The 20250-nt window shown below is 40.9% G+C and overlaps 1 protein-coding gene across 6 annotated transcripts in view; it reads left to right on the top strand.

The window, feature by feature from the left end:
- The first annotated feature begins 2852 nt into the window (after nucleotides 1-2852).
- SESTD1 (SEC14 and spectrin domain containing 1) overlaps nucleotides 2853-20250 on the top strand; it is a 136983-nt gene continuing 119585 nt past the window's right edge. For 2 of the 6 annotated variants that reach the window (XM_058549344.1, XM_058549345.1), the window contains exons 1-3: nucleotides 2854-3065; nucleotides 3870-3930; nucleotides 16179-16320. The gene's annotated coding sequence lies outside the window, so the exon portion shown is untranslated. Of the gene's footprint in view, nucleotides 3066-3869; nucleotides 3931-15750; nucleotides 15929-16178; nucleotides 16321-20250 lie in introns of those variants that run through there. The other 4 variants (XM_058549348.1, XM_058549343.1, XM_058549346.1 and 1 more) reach the window with 4 other exon arrangements.

Genomic DNA, 20250 nt, shown 5'->3' with positions numbered 1-20250 from the left:
ATGTTAAAGACTTAAAAAAGATGTGGGGGTATTTTTGCTTGTTTTTATTTGGCAAAAACATGGTATTTATGAACAGTGTGGGTTGGAAGAAAAATATTAATGTGATATCAAGCTGAATTTTCATAAAGAATGCACAAAATTGTACTTCTCTACTCCCCTCTTTACACCTGGAATATTGGACTCATTTCTAGCTGCCACATTTTAAGAGGCACTAGGGTATGTGTAGATGAGAGTGTACGGAGGAGAGGAATGGGGCATGTGAGCAAGGCAGGGTGTGAGAAGGCACTTGCTCTGGTTGCTAACTTTCAATGTTTACAAGGCTATGTATGGAGGGGGAACTGGGCTGTTCTGTACTCAGTACACCTTAGTACTAGATTCAGATTCACTGGGCACTTCAATACACATTGTATTCAGGTTTATAATAATGATTTAAGGTACTATTATTATTTTCCCCTTTTAAAGTTGAGCAAACTCATAGTTGGAGCTGTTTTGTGCTTGTGCAAGGTCAGACAGCTAGGAAGCTACAGAACTGGAATTAGATCACACCATTTTGGAGTTTAAATCCAGGGGTGGTTTCTACCAATACCATAGCCACCTACTAAATTTATAGGGAGGCACATCTCAGTTGAACGTAGGGACTAGCAGGATTGTTCAAAGATCAATACCATTGTGAGGTAGTGAGAGGGCCCCTGTCACGTGGAGTTCACACATTTGCTGGACAGCTACTTTGCCAGGATCTGGTAGTCCCCTCAATTTATACATATATAAAGAAGGATATGCTTTCCTTAAACACAAAATTCAAAATGAAGGCTAATCTTAGAGCGAAAGGAACTCCAGAGGTGAGGCCTAGTGAATTTCAGTGGCTGACCTATGTTCATTTGTTCATGCTGGAAAATACAGCACCCGAACTTGGTTCTCTGCATCTACAGTCCAATGTTTTTTCTGTAGCAGCTGTTACCCTTATCTAATAACTGGCAGTACATTGTGGAATTAGAGGGTTTGGAAAGAGGAAGGGCAGGGATGTTTGGTGAATTACTATAATGGATTGTTTGGCATGCTCTTGTTTTATTAAAACAAGCAAAGAATGTGAGTGGTAGTAGGAGAGGGTTTAAAATGATAAGCAGAGAATGTCACCTAGAAAAGGAAGAACAGAGTACTGTGCAAGGTTTAGGAAGGCAGGACTGTGGACTGGACTGTATTTCCCTGTTGCTGAGTAGGTACTCAACATCTATTTGTTGGAATGAATAATGACATCAACACTTCAACAAATATTTAAAGAGAAACTTCTTAGTGCTGAGTACTGTGCTACGACTGGGAGCCAAAATGAACTAGACAAAAGTCTCTAGCCTTTTAAGGAACTCACAGTCTAGTCAGAAAAGACCACCAAGCAAAGCAATGGGAAAAAAGAAAAGACTATCATAAAAACTAAGGATTATCACAGAGAATAGATAAGAGGTTCTATGAAAGCAGAAAAGAAAGAGAATTTAATTCAGTGTAAGTGTGTAGGGTTAGGGTGTGGGGGTGGTGGAAGGATGGGATGTCAGGGAAGATTCCAAAGAGGAAATGATGCATTATCTTCATTATCTTGAAGGCTAGGAGGAGTTCACCTGGTTAAATGAGGGATGGATTTCAGATGGGGGAAAATACACAAAGGCACAGTACAGAGCGTGTTGAATCTGTGTGTGACATGTGGTGGGAGTTGGAGCTGGAGCTCGTGAGCTCTAGGCATTAGATCATAAGCGGCCTTGTATACCATGGTGATTAGCTAGAACCCGGTTGTCCAGGTGGAGAGGCTCTGAAGGATTTTAAAGAGGGAGGCTGTGTGTTTGGGGAGCTTTCTCTGGCAGTCACATGGAACAGAAGCGGAAGTGAAATTAGAAAGGCTTGACTTAAAGAGCAGGGGAGAGGCTGAAGTAGTGGAGACAGATTATTAGTCACAGAATTAAGAGGAAGAATTCATCCATGGAATTTTAAATCAGAGACCTTTAGTAGAGGGAAATTTGGTTGTCTAGTTGTTGGAATGGCAAGATTTTATCAATGGAATGAGGTGATCCTGAAGGCAGTGGCGGAGTGAGTAATATGGAAGGCTTGGGATTGGGACCACACGGCGGCCCTGAGCTTGTGTGTATTAGCTGATGACTCTTTTGAACTGAATTCAGGAAATGACATAAAAATGATTTGCACAATAAAATGAGAAAAACGAGGACTCTGGAGAAAAATAACTAGGGTTGGTGAAGATGGGGAATAGCCATTATCAGATGGCCATTTGTGTGGATACATTTTGGACTGTCCAATGGAAAGATCCCCAAAGAAAAACAAATACCCTGAATCCAGCCCGTCCTCACTAGAACCCATTCCCCTCCAGCTGCCTTCATTCTTCAGCCACACCACAGACTGTGAGGGAGACCAGTCTCCTGGCATCTCCTGGCACTGGGTACTTGGTGGCAAAGGAATCCCAACAAACCGAGGATGACAATTAGAATTTTGAAAATCTTGGAGACCATATACTTGAACCTACATATTTCAGGACGAGGACAGAGGAAACAAATGACTTGCAAGACGTCGAGTAACGGGGTCCTTCCCGAAGCCCAGGCTTCCTGACTCTAGGTCCAGTGCTCCTTCCACCACCCACACTGCCTGCGGGTTGGGGAGCTCGGCGCGCGGGGAGGACCGCAGGGTCTGCCGGGGGCGTCGGCGGCCCCCTCCTCGCCCAGCCCCCTCCCCCAGCCCCCGGGGGACGCTCCGCCCCGCCCCCTTCCCGCGCCGGGCGGGGTCGCTGTGCCGCCGCTAGCCGGGCGCGCGCGGTCGCGCGGACGCGGGTCGGGCAGCGGGTGGCGGGAGGTCGCCGGGCCACCCGCGCCGCCGTCCCTCGCCTGACGCACGGAGGGGCCGGGACGCGATTTGCCGCGAGTGACTGGAGCCGCCGCCGCCCAGGCCCGCTCCGCCCCCAGCCCGCCTTCCTCCCGCCTCGCCCTCCGCCTCCGCCCGCGCCTGCCTCGCGTCCCCGCGTCCTCCCTACCGCCCCGGAGCCGTCGGCCGACAGCGCCCGCGCCAGCGCCAGCCAGGTGAGTGCGGCCGCCGCGCGGCCCGGGCGGCCCGGCGGGAGGAGCGCGCAGGCCCCGCGGCCGGGGCGAGCGCGGGCGGGTGGAGGCGGCGGCGGCGGGCCCGCTTTCTTCGCCGGCGCGGCCGCCGGGCGCTGGGGCCGCGCGGCCGAGGGAGGGGCGCCCCCGCGCCGCCGCCACCGCAGACAAAGCGGCGGAGGTGGGAGCCCTGCGGGCGCCCCCTGCCTTCGCGCCGCCTGCCGGGTGCGGCCGCCGCCCGCAGAGCCCGGGCCGCCGGCGTCCCCCGTCCTGAGCGCCCTTGTTCATTTCTGGGTGAAGGGGACCCGAATGGTGCAACAGGTCTGGTTGTTAATCCCTGTTTTCCGGCGGGTCTCGTCCTCCCGGCGTGCAGGGACCAGATGTGGCTCCCGGCCCGGGGCGAGTCCCTGCGTCCAGCGCCCGCGGCTGGTCCTTTGTGTGGCGGTGACCAGCCCTGCCCGGTGGGTGGGCGGACGCCGGCCCGAGGCCCCCGGGCTGCGCCGAGGCTCCTGGACGCGTCTGTCGCTGGTGAGGCTTGGCTTTCCCAGGGCCTGCAGGATGCTAACATCCCTCCAGCCTTTGGAGGAGTCGCAAAGGAAAGGGAGAAAGGGTTGGCAAGGATTCCTGGTTATGTATTTATTTGTGTTATGTTAGATAGACTTATATTAGAAAAGAGCCACAGTCTGGCCCGCTCTTGAGCGTGCGGGTGGGTTTCACGATATGGACTTGCTGCTGCTGTGACAGCCCCGTGGTTCTCTTGGTGCTTTGACATCTTTCTCTTCTACACAGAGATCACCCGAGAAGTTGGAAGTACTGTTGAGGGAGTAACTCGATAGCAGCTGTTTGACAGGTCAGCTCTTACTTCACATTTTGTGTGTGCCAAGTATACCCACCATGCATCCTGGCATAAGTTGGCAAACTCTCAAATTAAAATTGTCGCTCAAAATACCCTCATATTGGAGAATATTAATCCGTATGGTTTTGTTTGGCTTGATGAACCTTATTTTCTTAGGTTGTGAGAAACTTTTTTCCTCCCCCACCAAGAAAGAATACATAATAAAGAACAGTTTATCTTTGTTTACATACCTTGGGTCATGCTGTTACCTAGCTGGTTTCATTGGTATGCTATTTTAGTATAACAATACTAAATGGAAGGAAAATATCTTCATTTTGCTTTGAGCAATAAAATACTTCTTTGTTCTAGAACCAGGAAGCTTTTATACATAATACTTTGTGTGGACAAAAGTTGGTGACTGTCTTTACCCCATGACCAAATACATGAGAAAAATCTCCAAAGGATTTAGAAAGGATTACACAACTCTATAGATTGTTTTTATGTCTCAAATTCCAGGAAATCATTTTACTGTATATTTGTTCAAACCATCCAGACTAAATTTAACCTTAAAAATTGGGCCTACTCTATAAATTCCCCAACATGAGGGAGTGAGTTGATTGCATTTGAAGAGTTTACCAAGCATTTTAACCCCTGTGAATAATAATTGGGTGGAATAATTGGTGGACGAGATTAGGAGCTGGTGATGGACCTAGAAATCTGACAGCAGAATGCAGAACATGGAAAGTGGTAGAGGTTGCAAAGTTCCATCTGCTTGGGTTTTAGTTGATTGATGGACATATTTGAAAACCAAGTTTCCACTAATTAAAACAGAAAATATTACGTTTTGACCTATTTTTTAATGTACTCTATGAAGACTCCTTGAAACTCTTTATACTCCCTAAAAACAAACTTGATATTAATAAGGACTTTTCTTTTGAAGAAATAAAATTATACCAACCTAATCTAATCTGTAGAAAGTTTCTCTAGCATAATTAGTAGTTTTACTTTACTAAAAATACCATTCATCTGTGTAACATGTAACTTCAAAGAGCTTTCATAGCCGTTACAAGCAACAGGAACAACCTCTTGAGAAAAGTAGGAGATTTACTAATGAAAAGTAGCGGAAACTTAAATTTCTACAGTAGTTTTCTTTTATTGAGATATAAGGCATATACCGTAGAATTCACTCTTTTAAAGTGTACAATTCAATGATTTTAGTATATTCACAAGGTAGTGCAGACATCGTCACTAATTCAAGAACATTTTCATCATCCTGAAAAGAAATCCCATACCCATTAGCTGTCACTCCCATTTCCCCTCCCCGACACTTGACAACCACTAATCTTTTTGTCTCTATGGGTTTGCCTATTCTGGACATCTCATATAAACGGAATCATACAATATGTGGCCCTCTGTGTCTTCCACTTAGCATAGTATTTTCAGAGTTCATCCATATTATGCATGTATCAGTAGTTCATTTCTTTTTATAGCTACATAATATTCCATTGTATGGCCATGCCATATTTTGTTTATCCATTCATCAGTTGGTGGACATTTGGCTTGTTTCCACTTTTTGGCTGTTATGAGTAATGCTGCCATGAACACTCCTTTGCAAGTTTTTGTGTGGACATGTGTTTTCAATTCTCTTGGCTGTATACTTAGATGTGGAATTGCTGGGTCATATGATGACTCTGTTTAACTTCTTGATGAACTGCCAAACTATTTTCCGTAGCTGCTGCACTGTTTTACATTTCCACCAGCAACGTATGCGAGTACCATTTTCTCCAAGACTTGTTAATGTTGTCTTTTTGATGATAGCCATCCTAGTGGGTGTGAAGTGGTATCTCACTGTGGTTTTTATTTACATTTCCCTAATGGCTAATGATGTTGAGCGTGTTTTCATGTTCTTATTGGCCATTTGTGTATCTTCTTTGGAAAAATGTCTGTTTAATTTATAATAGTTTCTAAGTTTATGTTTTCAAATGTATTTTCTCATTTAGTCTTTGAAATAATCCTGTAAGATAAGTTTATCCCTATTTTACTGCTAGGAAACTAAGGTGCAAAGAGGTTAAATAATTTGCTGTTTTTTTTAACCTTACAGAGTAAGAGTCAGGTTCTGAATGTAAACTCAGGTCTTCTGACTCTGCTTTCTGCATTCTTTCCACTTCACGAGGCAGACAAAAGTTAAATTGTGTTTGCAAGTTTGCTTGGCTAATCATTGACAAAGTGGAGGAAAAATAAATAAATAAAAAATTAAACCAGATAACAAAATAGCAGGTGTTGTGGCCACACTGCCTCATATTCATCAGATTTTGTTATGCTTTTTCAAATAAAGTCTTTGTTTTCTCATATCCTAATAATATCCTAATAGATATCATTTCCATATTTCCTGTGGGGACACAGAGCAGTTAAACCCAGGAACAGCTTCTTGGTGGCGTAGCTAATCCTAGAGCTCCCTTTTCACTGAGAGATTGTGCTTTCTGTTCCCCTTTGGCTTCCATGTTCTCTGCTTCCCCACTAATTTATTCCCTTTAACCTTAAAATAATTTAATAATTTAACATTTTTCATAAACATTAAAATTTTTCTGAGTTAAACTTTAACTTTCATTTTTGGACAGGGCAGTTGGCCAATTTCACTTTGAAGTGCAGGATCACTAAGGTACATACTTCAGGTTTTATGTATTAGTCTGTATCAGACATAGCAGGTGTGCAACATTCTCAACTCCTTAGAGGCGGTATGTTATTTATTCATCTTTGGTTTTTTTTTTTTTTTTTTTTTTTGAGAAAGATCAGCCCTGAGCTAACATCTGATGCCAATCCTCCTCTTTTTGCCCAGGAAGATTGGCCCTGGGCTAACATCCGTGCCCATCTTCCTCCACTTTATATGGGACGCCACCACAGTATGGCTTGACAAGCAGTGGGTGGGTGTGTGCCCGGGATCTGAACCTGAGAACCCTCGGGCCCATCGAAGCGGAGCTGGTGCACTTAACCGCTGCACCCCCAGGCCGGCCCCTGTTTATTCATCTTTGCATGTCCATTGTCCAGCATAGTGCCTGACACATAGCGACTCTAACCTTTGTTGAATAAATGAATACAAATGCATTTTTTTATTGCAAAAATAAATAAATAAAAATGATTTGGTACTCTTTTTAGTATAAAAGCAGGACATATTTCAGAAAAAAAGTATTTCTTATTCCTGGTGTATGACCTAAAAAATAATAAGTGATAAAAATTAGAACTTGACTTAAAACTCAACACTGTATCTTAGGGAATGGTATAACTGTTGTTCCATCTGGGTTTAAAAAAATAGGCTCTAAGTGCCTGGTGGCTGGCACAAGTACTTGCCCGCATGTAGGAGTTGCACCCTGAGTGTTTATTAAATGAATGAATGCCCAAAGAGTGCATAAAAGAATTAATTTTCACTATAACAAGTAGAGGAGATAGGACAAATGAATATTTAGGCCCTGCTTTTCATTTATATATTTTAATTGTCAAACATGATACATGTTAATTATAAAAATTCACATAATACATGGGTATACAGAGTAAAAGCTGAAAATCTCCCTTCTTTTTTTTTTGTGACGATCAGCCCTGAGCTAACATCCATTGCCAATTGTCCTCCTTTTTTTTTTTTTTTCCCTTTTTCTCCTCAAAGCCCCAGTAGATAGTTGTATGTCATAGTTGCACATCCTGCTAGTTGCTGTATGTGGGACATGGCCTCAGCATGGCCGGACAAGCGGTGTGTTGGTGCGCGCCCGGGATCCGAACCCCGGGCCGCCAGTAGTGGATCTCGAGCACTTAACCGCTAAGCCACGGGGCCGGCCCCTCCCTTTACTTCTTGTCCCCTTCCCTTTCTTCACCCTTAAGACCACTCCTGTCACAGGCAACCATTGTTAACAGTGTGGGGTTTATATTTCCAAACCTATATCTTTGCATTTATGTGTCTCTGTGTACAAATATACTTTTAGATATCCAGCCATACCTACAAACATATGTATGTGTTTACAATTTTTTTTTTTTTTTTTTTTACAAATGGGATCATACTACGTATATTCCTTTGTTTTTCATTTAAATATATTAAGACTTTTGCATCCGTAGTCACAAAGGGTAAACATAATGTTTATGTTTCCTTTTTGGTTTGCTATCCTTGCCTGGTTTTGGTGTCGAGATAAGCCAGCCTCTGAGAATGAATTGGGAAACTCTCCTTTTTCCCCCTGTGCTCTGGAATAGCTTAAAATGTCTGCCCTGTAAACATTTATTAGAAATCACCTGACAGCTTTGGGGGAGGGAAGAGATCTGAGACAACCTTTCTAATTTTTCCTGTTTTTATTGTTCTATCAGGTTTCTGCCCTTATTTTCTATTACATTTTTGGTGAAGGAATCCTTCCATACACACACTTCCCTTCCCCCAGCTCTGATGAGTAAGTTGACAAAAGCAAATGATTGAGTGAATCAATGGATGCAGGAGTATATGTGCTTTTCTCTGAGAGATCCAGGGGAAAGTCTTACATGTAATAGTTGCATAACCTTAGGCAAGTTACCCTTTTCAAACTTTGGTTTTCTTATCTGTAACATAGTAATAATCCCTACCTCATAGGAATCATGAAAGTATTAAATGAGATGTGAGTTAATATGTGAAAAACCTCAGTAGTTGTATCTAATAAAAATGAAAAACCTTATAATACTGAACTGCAACATGCTATACAAATGTGAATTTGTCACCGTAGTTATTGTAAATTGTTTTAGCCTAACAAGAACAAATTTAAGGAGAAAGGATGGTGGAGCTAGGGATGGCTTCCACTAATAAATTGAAAGGATCTAAAAAAATTTCCAGGTGATGAGAATTTAATTTTAGTGGACAGTCATTTCTTTTCTTTTTTTTTTTGTAAGGAAGATCAGCCCTGAGCTAACATCCGTGCTAATCCTCCTCTTTTTGCTGAGGAAGACCGGCTCTGAGCTAACATCTATTGCCAATCCTCCTCCTTGTTTTTCCTCAAAGCCCCAGTAGATAGTTGTATGTCATAGTTGCACATCCTTCTAGTTGCTGTATGTGGGGCGCGGCCGCAGCATGTCCGGACAAGCGGTGCGTCGGTTCGCGCCCGGGATCCGAACCCGGGCCGCCAGTAGCGGAGCGCGCGCACTCAACCACTAAGCCACGGGGCCGGCCCTGGACAGTCATTTCTACCTGCACTCTCTTGAGGCAGGATAGTAGGGAAAAGTAGTGGAGTAAACAGACCTGGATTAATCTTGTATTATCACTTAGTAGCCTTGTGACTTTGGACAAGTCAATTTCTCTTGGTAAAATGGGATAAATACACCTACTTTATAGGGTAGTTATGTGGAAAGAGATTAGTATAGTGCCTGGCATCTAAGAGGTGTTCAAATTGTTAATTTTTTTCTTTGTATGTAGTGAGTGCCCAATAGTGATGAACATGAGGTGTTAGGTTCTGCTGTTTTACGGCCGCTTGGTGTAGTGGAAAGAACGTTAGGCCCTATGTCCGAGTTTTAGCCTGTGTATTACACTTGCTAGTCAATGGCCTTGGACAAGTCACCTGCTTAGCTCTTTCTGTTTCCTTACTTATAAGAAGCAAGAGAACTAACACTTATTGAGAATCTATTTTGTATGCATTTCTTAAGCAGTTTACAAATCTTACCTCATTTAATTCTCTCAATAATTCTAGCAGATAGAGATGATTGTCATTTCCCATTTTAATAGATGAAGAAACAAAGGCACAGAATTGGATTTTCTGAGGTCCATTTGGTGGACTCCCCCAGTCCTAACCATGTTCTTTCACTCATTACAACCATCCCCTCCTGGGGATAATAGGGTGTGCCCTACATACAGAAATACCAAGTATATAAAAAAACTAAACCAATGCATGATGAGACTACTTATTAATAAGTGATTTCCGTTAATAAAATACAAATAGAGGATTGTTAAAGCATCCTAATGCCTAGGCTTAAAAGTAATAATTTAAGTTTTTTAATACTTGTGTTGCTCATAATCGCTTTACCTAAATAATTTATTAGGCTTCATTGCATTTCCAATTTGACCAGGTAAAGGAGAGAGGGGGTAGGTAGTGGTCATAAAGGGAAATATAAGCTTGTTTGATAGTGGGGTGTGTGTGTGCGCGCGTGTGTATGTGTATGTGTGGAAGAACTGGGAATTACAGTTCTTTGGCAGTTTGGCATTTACAGAAACTACAGATTCTTGGAAAGAAGTAGGGAAAATCTGCTTTATAATTCATCGTCTGCTAGCAGACTTGCGAAGTCATTTAAAAAATGAACCTGCCTTTGTCAGCTGGTTTGTAAAGAGCTATTGATTATATTCTTGAAAGATAGTAATATTGTCTTTCCTTTGATAGGAGTTGCCAAAGCTTTTGCTGCTGTGGGTTTCATTTTATTTGATCAGATTCAGTGATATTGATTTGGCATTTTTGCAAGCTTTGTGCTAGGGATATGCAAAACAAAAAATACTATTGGAACATCACAAATTAAAGTTTGATTCAGTAATAGTATAGAGGTTTAGAAATTCTATTTATTGAGGCTTCAGTTACCATTTTTATTCTATTTAGTAGGAGTGGGAATTCCTATGTTTAGTTTAGAGAATTTTTATCAGAGTAGGCTTAAATTGCACTACGTAAATTCTCACTGATATCGAATGCTTCTCTTTTGCAGAATGCAAAGCATCATGACCTATATGTAACAGTGAGAAATCAAGGTTCTTGTCTTCAAGGAGTTTATTTATATTTAGTTAGGAAGACAGTGAAGGAGGAAACCAAGCAAAAGGACACAGCAGTTCTTAAAGATTGTGCCTGCTCTTTGTAAAATCAATTTTGCTTCATTGGGCTTTGTTAAGATACCATAGGTCTCTCCTGATGGATACTATCAGAAACAACCCAACCTTTTGAAAACTGGGAGTTGTGTTTCTTGAATATCTTATTCATTCTATACTGTTCTCTTTGTTTTATAAAAATTACTGTTTGGTCTAAGTACCAAGAATAGTTCCGCTTCTGAGTGCTTTTTTGTTTATCTCCTAGGCCGTGGACTGGGGTTTCCTTTTGTGATGGCTACTAGAAAGCCAGAGCCAGATTTGTGGCCTACCCAGAGCAGGCATATAGGTTTTTATCTGTACATTTTTTTAGCCTTTTTCTTGGCACCATTTTTGTTTTCTTTATTCTTTTGCCTTTATTTTTTAATTTATTAACTTTTTATAGTTCATGTGTTCTTGTAAGTCTCATTAATCCTTTTCAGAACAAAATAGGGGTATGTATAAATAAATATACATGAAATCCATGTAGGAAAATATCAAAGCAAACAGATTAATGTAGTAGAGACCAGATATGGCAAATAGGTTTTATTTCATGGGCCAGCTTTGATTGATAATTGTGGCTGCGTGGAACACTATGTTAAGAAGTAGTTGGGGGGCCCGGCCCGTGGCTTAGCGGTTAAGTGCGTGCACTCCGCTACTGGCGGCCCGGGTTCGTATCCTGGGCGCGCACCGACGCACCGCTTCTCCAGCCATGCTGAGGCTGTGTCCCACATACAGCAACTAGAAGGATGTGCAACTATGACATACAACTATCTACTGGGGCTTTGGGGGGAAAAAAAAGGAGGAGGATTGGCAGTAGATGTTAGCTCAGAGCCGGTCTTCCTCAGCAAAAAGAGGAAGATTAGCACGGATGTTAGCTCAAGGGCTGATCTTCCTCACAAAAAAAAAAAATAAAAGAAGTAGTTGGAGGCAGCGTGTGGATTTAGAGGAAAAGGCTGCTGTGATCATTGAGCAGTGTTGTTGTCGTCAAGGGCGTAGGAGGAGTGATGGCCTGAGTGCCTGGATTTGCCATCCTTGTTATAGACAAATATGCAGGATGCTGAAGAGCACAATAGGTGGGTGGCTTTTTAAGTTTAGAGCTAGATTTTGCCAGGAGAGATGTGGATTTGGGGAACAAGCTGGTGACTTGTTGGGGTTGGCAGTCCGATTGGTTCAGCTAGAATAAAATGTCTGCAGTGCATTAACGAGAAATGAGGTTGGTGGAAAAAGTGAGGAAGGGGGTGTGGGAAGCCTTAACAGATAGATGGAGGTTAGATTTTCTTTTTTATCTCCTAAAATTCTCTCTGATTAGTCCCCTATATTATTTCCAGTGCTTCGCCTTAGTTCAGGTCCTTGTCATTGTTTTCATTTTAAAAGTTAATTTTTTTTTTTTTTGAGAAAGATTAGCCCTGAGCCAACATCTGTTGCCAATCCTCCTCTTTTTTGCTGAGGAGGATTGGCCCTGGGCTAACATCTGCCAGTCCTCCTCTTTTTTGCTGAGGAGGACTGGTCCTAGGCTAACATCCATGCCTATCTTCCTCTACTTTATATGGGATGCCGCCACAGCATGGCTTAGATAAGCGGTGCGTAGGTCCACGCCCGGGTTCTGAACCTGCAAACCCTGAGCCACCGAAGCAGAGCATGCGAACTTAACTGCTACGCCACTGGGCCTGGCCCCCCAAAAGTTAATTATTTTAGAATAAGTAATACATTTGTGTGTTTTAAAATTAAAAAGGTGCAGGAGGATGCATTAAAAAGTCTTCCTTTTGGACCAGCCCCGTGGCTTGGTGGTTGAGTGCGCGCGCTCCGCTACTGGCGGCCCGGGTTGGGATCCCGGGCGTGCACCGAGGTACTGCTTCTCTGGCCATGCGGAGGCCGCGTCCCACATACAGCAACTAGAAGGACGGGCAACTATGACGTACAACTATCTACTGGGGCTTTGGAGGGTGGGGGGAAGGAAGAGGATTGGCAATAGATGTTAGCTCAGAGCCGGTCTTCCTCAGCAAAAAGAGGAGGATTAGCATGGATGTTAGCTCAGGGCTGATCTTCCTCACACACACACAAAAAAATATATATCTTCCTTTTATTCCTGTTCCTCAGCTACTGCGTCCTCTCCTTCACAAAATCAACCAGGTTCATCAGATTCTTATGTATTCCTCCAGAAATATTTTATGTTTACATATGTGCTTTCCCATCCATTTTGCACAAATGATATTTCTATACCTATGTACATCCTGCTTCTTCCATACTGTACACTCTATGCTGCGCCTTCCGTTTTTCACTTCTTGGAGATTTTTTTTTTTATATCAATACACAAGAGCTTTCTTATTTTTTTTTTTTAAATAAACTTTTTGCTTTGGAATAATTTTAGGTTTACAGAGAAGTTGCAAAAATAGTACAAAAAGTTTCCGTATACCCCTCACCCGGTTTCAGTTTCCCGTAATGTTATCATCTTACTGTGGTACATTTGTCAAAACTAAGAAACCAACATCAGTACCTCCTGTTAAGTAAACTCCACACTTTATTTGGCTATCACCAGTTTTTTTGTTAATGTCCTTTTTCTGTTTCATGATCCCATTCAGAATACCACATTGCATTTAGTTGTCATGTCTTCTTGTTCTCTTCTGACAGTTTCTCAGTCTCTTGTTTTTTTATGACCCTGACAGTTTTGAGGGATACTGGTTAGATATTATATAGAATGTTTCTCACCTTGGGTTTGTCTCTTGTTTTCCTCATGATTAGAATGGAGCTGTGGATTTTTGGAAATAATACAGTTGAGTTGCCCTTCTCATCATGTCACGTGAAGGAGTACCTGATATTTACATGACATCACTGGTGATGTTACCTTAGGTCACTTGGTTAAGGTAGTGTTTGCCAGGTTTCTCCACTGTAAAGTTACTATTTTTCCCTTTCTGTACTTTATTTTTGGAAACGAGTCACTAGGTTCAGCCCACCCTCAAAGTAGGAAGGGGAATTAAAGGAGCTTTCTTTTTAAAGGTGTAATATTCTTTTAAATGGATGTACCATATATTTTATTCAACTTTTCCACTATTGATATATGTTTAGATGGTTTAGTATATCATAATAGTTCAGAGAACTGGGTTCTAAAGCTACGCTACCTGGGTTCAAATCCTGGCTCCACATGACCTATGTGATCTTGGGCTATTTTTACTTGGCCTCTTAAGTTTCTCCGTCTGTACAGTGGGGGTGTTAAAAGCATCCTGCCTCATAGGATTGTTGGGAGGATTAAATGTTCAAGTGCTTAGAACAGTGTCTGGCACTGTACTAAGTGCTAGATAAGTGTTTGCTATTATTGTTATTAATTTTTTTGTCCTTACAGTAATACTGCAATGAATAACTTTGTATATGTTATTTGACACACACTGGTGGGGCAGGTGGGTATACTGTAAGATTAATTCCTAGAAATGGGTACTTGCATTTATAATTTTGATAGATATTGCCAAATTTCCCTCCATAGAGGTTGTACCATTTTGCATACCCACTAGGGATATATGAGAACATCTGTGTTGCTATATCCATGTTACCAAAGTGTTTGATCTTTGCCAGTCTATTGGTGTGTATTTTTTATTGTGAATTAATTTGAGCATCTTTTCATTGAGCCATTTAAGAGTTTAGATTTTGATACTGCTTGTTGTGAAACAGCTTGTGCTTCATCAGCTGGGAAGTGATAAAAAATGTTGTTTGGGGTAAATAATTGTAGTAACTAAATAAGGAATAGTTTGGATCTGGGAAGGAAGTAATACTGTGGTTGCAAGATGGACAATCTGAAAGTGACATGAAGTTACTGGCCTCTCTTCTGGTGTGACAGCATAGTGTCTTGGTAATTGTTTTCTAAAAAGTTTTAAGAGGAATCACCATGCTGCATTTGCAGCCAACAGTTAATGAAGCTGCAGGGGTGGAGATTGGAAGGAAAGGATGCAGTTGCATTAAAGTAAAACTGAAAGTTAATCTGACGCATCTTTTATGATGTGCATGTTCATTATGTTGCATAACAATTAGGCAGAAATTAAAAGCAGTTCACATATATTATTGTAATTAACTTTAAGATCCAATTTTAGAAGCTTTCCTTTCCCATTGCATTCTCCAGTATATATAATCATTGCCAGTCAGTAGTTTTTTCCTGATATCATGTACTGTGTACTGTTTAATAATTATTATCATTAAACTGCCTCCCCCAATCCACCCCCTAGCTACTTTGTAAAAAACAAAAGTGCTGAATCTTACTTTACATCAGCTGAATAGGGTGGTAGTAGGGGTGATGGTCTTTTGCTCTTTTCCTTAATTTGGGAGTCCATGAGCTCACCCTAGCCACTCATGAGTTATCCACACCCATCCCCCCAGACCTTCATAGTTCCTTTACCCCTCATATGCTGGAGGCTTCGAGAACTCTGGGCTGTGAGAACAGGTTGCTGGGAGTTGGAGAGCAGGAGGAGTTACAAAGTCACCACCATTCTCAAAGAAGGAAAGGGATATCAAACCAGGAGAAGGAAGTAGACACCTGGAAAATGGAATCTAGATTCTTGGAATTTGAGATTCTTTGCTTCCAAATGATTAAGGTTAAAAGAGTGGAGAGGGCAAAGGAGAGCTCAAGTAACCTATTAAGTCTTGACCCAGTTCCCCCAGGCATGGTATCAGTACTAAGCGATTTTCCTAGTGGACTCAGCAAATTAAACAAAGCTCCTGCTCCCTCAGTAAACCAAGCCATCCCAAAAGGTGAACATTTCTCTTCACTGCCTTAAACTACAAGTCTGTGCAAAGTGTAAGTCTGTTAAAAGACTTGAGTTTAGCCCTTAGGTCCTTTTCTGTTTTGATAGGGGAAGCTGGAAGACAGTGGCCTCCCAGGGGCAGGAGGTATCAAGGATGCCCTGGGGGTGGTAGAGAACTTAGAAGGCAGGAGAAAGGGAAATTTAGAGGCAGCTGAGAAGGCAAACGTGGATTTTTACCGTTTTTGCCAGGTTCTGGATTATCTTTACTCACAGACAGATGAAATCTCTATTCCAAATATTTCCTCCCTTATAGGACGAGCAGCTAACCAGACATACAATCCTGAGTTGTGGGGAGATGGAAGCTACTAGGACTACTTTGTAATTTAGAATTTGTTTCCAATCTACATTCAAAATACCTAAGAACGCCAAGATCAGAAATGGGGAGTGGATGCTTTAGGGCATCTGAATTAAACAGGTGACAACACTTGGACTACAGTTCATTCTATCTTACACATACAATTTCTATTGAAATGCCATTCAACTTAAGCTGCTTTTGTACATTGTGAGAATATTTAAGCCCATCAGTTACTTATACCTTAGTGTGACTCATTTAAGCAGATAATTATAGCTTTTCTCCTTAATACTTGGCTGAGATCAGATACTAAGGAAATAAGAATGTTGGTAGAAGAGGAGAGGTAGTTTTGTAACTTCCATCTTTTGTGCAGGATCATGCTGGACACTGCGGTTTTTAACTTTGGGTGACATTTAAGAAATGAGTGCAGCCTGGTGAAGGGAAGCACAGGTGTTGGAGCCAGGGTAAGTCTGGCTTAGCACAGTGCCTGGCCCTCGTTAATCATCTCACAGAAGGTAACTAAAATCTCCCCATCCACCCCTATTTGACCATTAATAGTCTTCTAATTTATTTCAGAGCACATCATTCAAAGATTAGAAAGTGCAAAAAGGTTTCATCGAAGTTTCCCACCCGTATGTAGCAAGATATAGAGTTTCCTTCTGTAGCCACACCTACTTCCTTCCTGCCTACCTCCTTTCTCCTTAACACTTGGCAACCATTAATCTATTTTCCATTTCTGTAGTTTTGTCATTTGAAGAGTGCTATATAGATGGAATCTACAGTATGTAAACTTTTGGGATTAGCTTTTTCTATTCAGCATAATCGTCTGGATATTCATTTAAGTTATCGCATGGTTAAATAGTTTGTTCTTTTTAAATTGCTGAGTAGTATTCCATGGTCTGGATGTACCACTGTTTAAACATTCACCCATTGAAGGACATCTAGGTTGTTTCCAGTTGTTGGCTATTATGGCTAAAGCTACTGTGAACATTTGTGTGTAGGTTTTTGTGTGAACACGAGTCTTCAGTTTTCTGGGATAAATGATTAGGAGTGCAATTGCTGGGTCATATGGTGGTTACATGTTTGGTTTTTTTAAGAAGTTGCCAAACAGTTTTCCAGAGTGGCTATACCATTTTACATTCCCACTAGATTGTGTGAGCATTATGGGCTGAATTTTGTCCCCCTTCAAATTCATATGTTGAAGCCCTAACCCCTGATACCTTACAATGTGACTATATTTGGAGAAAGGGTCTTTGAAGAGGTGATTAAGTTAAAATGAGGCCTTTAGAGTGGGCCCTAATCCAATTTGACTGATGTCCTTATAAGAAGGAGAAATTTGGACCCACATCCTTGAGGGATATGCACACGCAGAGGAAAGAGCCTGTGAGGATGCAGTGAGAAGGCAGCCGTCTGCAAGTCAAGGAGAGAGGCCTCAGGCGAAACCAAACTGGCTCACGCCTTGATCTTGGACTTCCAGCCTCTAGAACTCTGTTGTTTAAGCCACCCAGTCTGTGGTATTTTGTTTTGGCAGCCCTAGCAGATTAAGACAGTGAGTCATCCAGTTTTTTTGCGTTGTTGGCAGCATTTTTTTTTTATTTGACTTTTTAATTTTATGTTCTGATTAGGTGTGCAGTGATGTTTCATTGTGGTTTTAATTTGCATTTTCCTGGTGGCTAATAATATTGAACATCTTTTCATGTGCTTATTTGTCATCTGTATGTCCTCTTTGGTAAAATGTTTATTCATGTTTTTTGCCCATTTTCTATTTGGATTGATTTTTTTTGTTTTACTGTTGAGTATCAAGCATTCTTTTATATATTGTAGATACTAGTTCCTTGTCAGATATGTGGTTTGAAAATATTTTTTTCTACTCTGTAGCTTATCTTTTCATTCTCTTCTTGTGGTCTTTCACAGAGCAAAATTTTTTTTTTTTTTATAATTTTATTTATTTATTTTCCCCCCAAAGCCCCAGTAGATAGTTGTATGTCATAGTTGCACATCCTTCCAGTTGCTGTATGTGGGACGCAGCCTCAGCATGGCCGGAGAAGTGGTGCATCGGTGCGCGCCTGGGATCCGAACCCTGGGCCGCCAGTAGCGGAGCGCGTGTACTTAACCTCTAAGCCACGGGGCCGGCCCTCACAGAGCAAAATTTTTAATTTTGATGATGTCCAAATTTTCAGTTTTTCCTTTCATGGGTTGTGCTTTTGGTGTCAAGTCTAGCCTAGTTTTAGATCCTGAAAATTGAGTCCTAAAGTTTTAGAAAACTTTTTTCTAAAAGTTTTACAGTTTTCTATTTTACATTGAAGTCCATGATCCCTTTTGAATTAATTTTTATATAAGATGTGATCAAAGTTCATTATTTTTGCCTATGGATATCTAGGCACTCCAGCACCATTTGTGGGAAATGCAATTTTTCTCCATTGAATTGTTTTTGTACCTTTGTCAGACAATTGGGCATATTTGTGTTTTATTTCTGGGTTCTCTTCTCTGTTCCATTGATCTATGTGTTTATCCCTTTACCAGTGCCACAGTGTTGATTACTATAGGTATATAATAAGTCTTGAAATGTGGTAGATTGATTCCTCCTACTTCATTCTTTTCCAAAATTACGTTAACTATTCTAGTTTCTTTGCTTTTCTATATAAATTTTAGAATAATCTTGTCTATAGTCACAAAGAATCTTGATGGCAGGGATTTTGCTAGGAATTGCATGAAACCCATGTATCGATTTGGGGAGAATTGACATCTTGACTATATTGAGTCTTCCAATCCATGGACATTGTATGTTTCTCCATTTTTTATAGGTCTTTGATTTCTCTCATCAGCATTTTGTAGTTTTCAGCATGGAAGTATTGTACATGTTTTGTTAGATTTATACCTAAGTATTCCATTTTTGGAGTAGTTATAAATGGTGTTGTATTTCAGTGTTTACATGTTCATTGTTAGTATATAGAAATACAATTGATTTTTGTGTGTTATGTTGTATCCTGCAACCTTGCTGAACTCATTTATTAGTTCTAGGAATTTTTTGATAGATTCCTTGGGATTTCCTACATAGACAGTTATATCATCTGCAAAGAGGGGCAAACTTATTTCTTCCCTTTTGATCTGTATGCCCCCGTTTCTTTTTCATGTCTTATTGCATTAATTAGAACTTGGAGCACTATGTCGAATAAGATTGGAGAGACTAGGCATACTTGCCTTGTTCCTCATTTTAGGGAAAAGCATTCAGTCTTTCACTATTAAGTATAATGTTAGCTGTAAGTTTTTTTTATACAAGCTCTTTATCAGGTTGAGGGAGTTCCCCTCTATTCATAGTTTTCTAAGAGTTTTTATCACAATTGAGTATTGTTTTGCCCATTGTATTTTCTGCAACAATTAGTATGATTATGTGATTTTTCTCCTTTAGTTTGGTAATATGGTGGATTACATTGATTTTCAAGTTTTGAACTGGCTTTGCATCCCTGGAATAAACCCCACTTGATCATTTTGTATCATCTGTTTGTATATTGCTGAATACTATTGCTGCTGTTTCATTAGGGATTCTTACATTTATATTCATGTCTTTGTCTAGTTTTGGTATCAGGGTAATACTATTTTCATAAAATAAATTGGGAAGTGTTCCCTCTTCTTCTTATCTCTGGAATAGATTATGTAGAGTTGATATTAATTTCTCTCTAAACATTTGGTAGACTTCTCTGCTGAAAACCACGTGGGCTCAGAGAATTTTTCTTTTTTTTTGAGCTTTATAAATTATAAATTCATTTTCCTTGGTAACCTTTAAAGAGTTATTCATATTATCTGTTTTATATCAAGTGATTTATGGTAATTTGTGTTTTTGAAGAAGTGGCCCATTCAGTCTGAGTTGTCAAATCAAAGTGTGTAGAGGTGGAGTTGTATTCCCTTATTCTTTTGCTGTCTGCAGGCTGTAGTGATATTCTTGTTTCATTCCTGATATTGGTAATATGTGTTTTCTCTTTTTTTTTTCTTTGCTCCTTTTTTCTCCTGCTAGCTTTGGATTTTTCCCTCTTCTCTTAAGGTAGAAGCTTAAATTATTGATTTGAGATTTTTCCTCTTCTAGTGTATGCATTTAGTGTTATGAGTTTCCTTTCACTGCTTTGACTGTGTTCCGTATTTTTTAATACCTTGTATTTTTATTTTCATTCATACATGGTATTTTTATTTTGATTCAGTTCAGTGTATTTTTTTTTTTTAAGGAAGATTGGCCCTGAGCTAATATCTGTTGCTGATCTTCCTCTTTTTTCTTTTTTTTTTCCTCCTCAAAGCCCCAGTACATAGTTGTACATCCTAGTTATAAGTCTTTCTAGTTCTTCTATGTGGGTTGCCGCCTCCGCATGGTTTGATGAGCGATGGGTGAGTAGGTGCATGCCCAGGATCCGAACCGGTGAACCCCGGGCCACTGAAGTGAAACGTTCGAACTTAAC

Source organism: Diceros bicornis, chromosome 10 (assembly GCF_020826845.1).
Source record: "Diceros bicornis minor isolate mBicDic1 chromosome 10, mDicBic1.mat.cur, whole genome shotgun sequence".
Lineage (NCBI taxonomy): Eukaryota > Metazoa > Chordata > Mammalia > Perissodactyla > Rhinocerotidae > Diceros > Diceros bicornis.
This window is presented reverse-complemented; position numbering and strand designations above follow the sequence as displayed.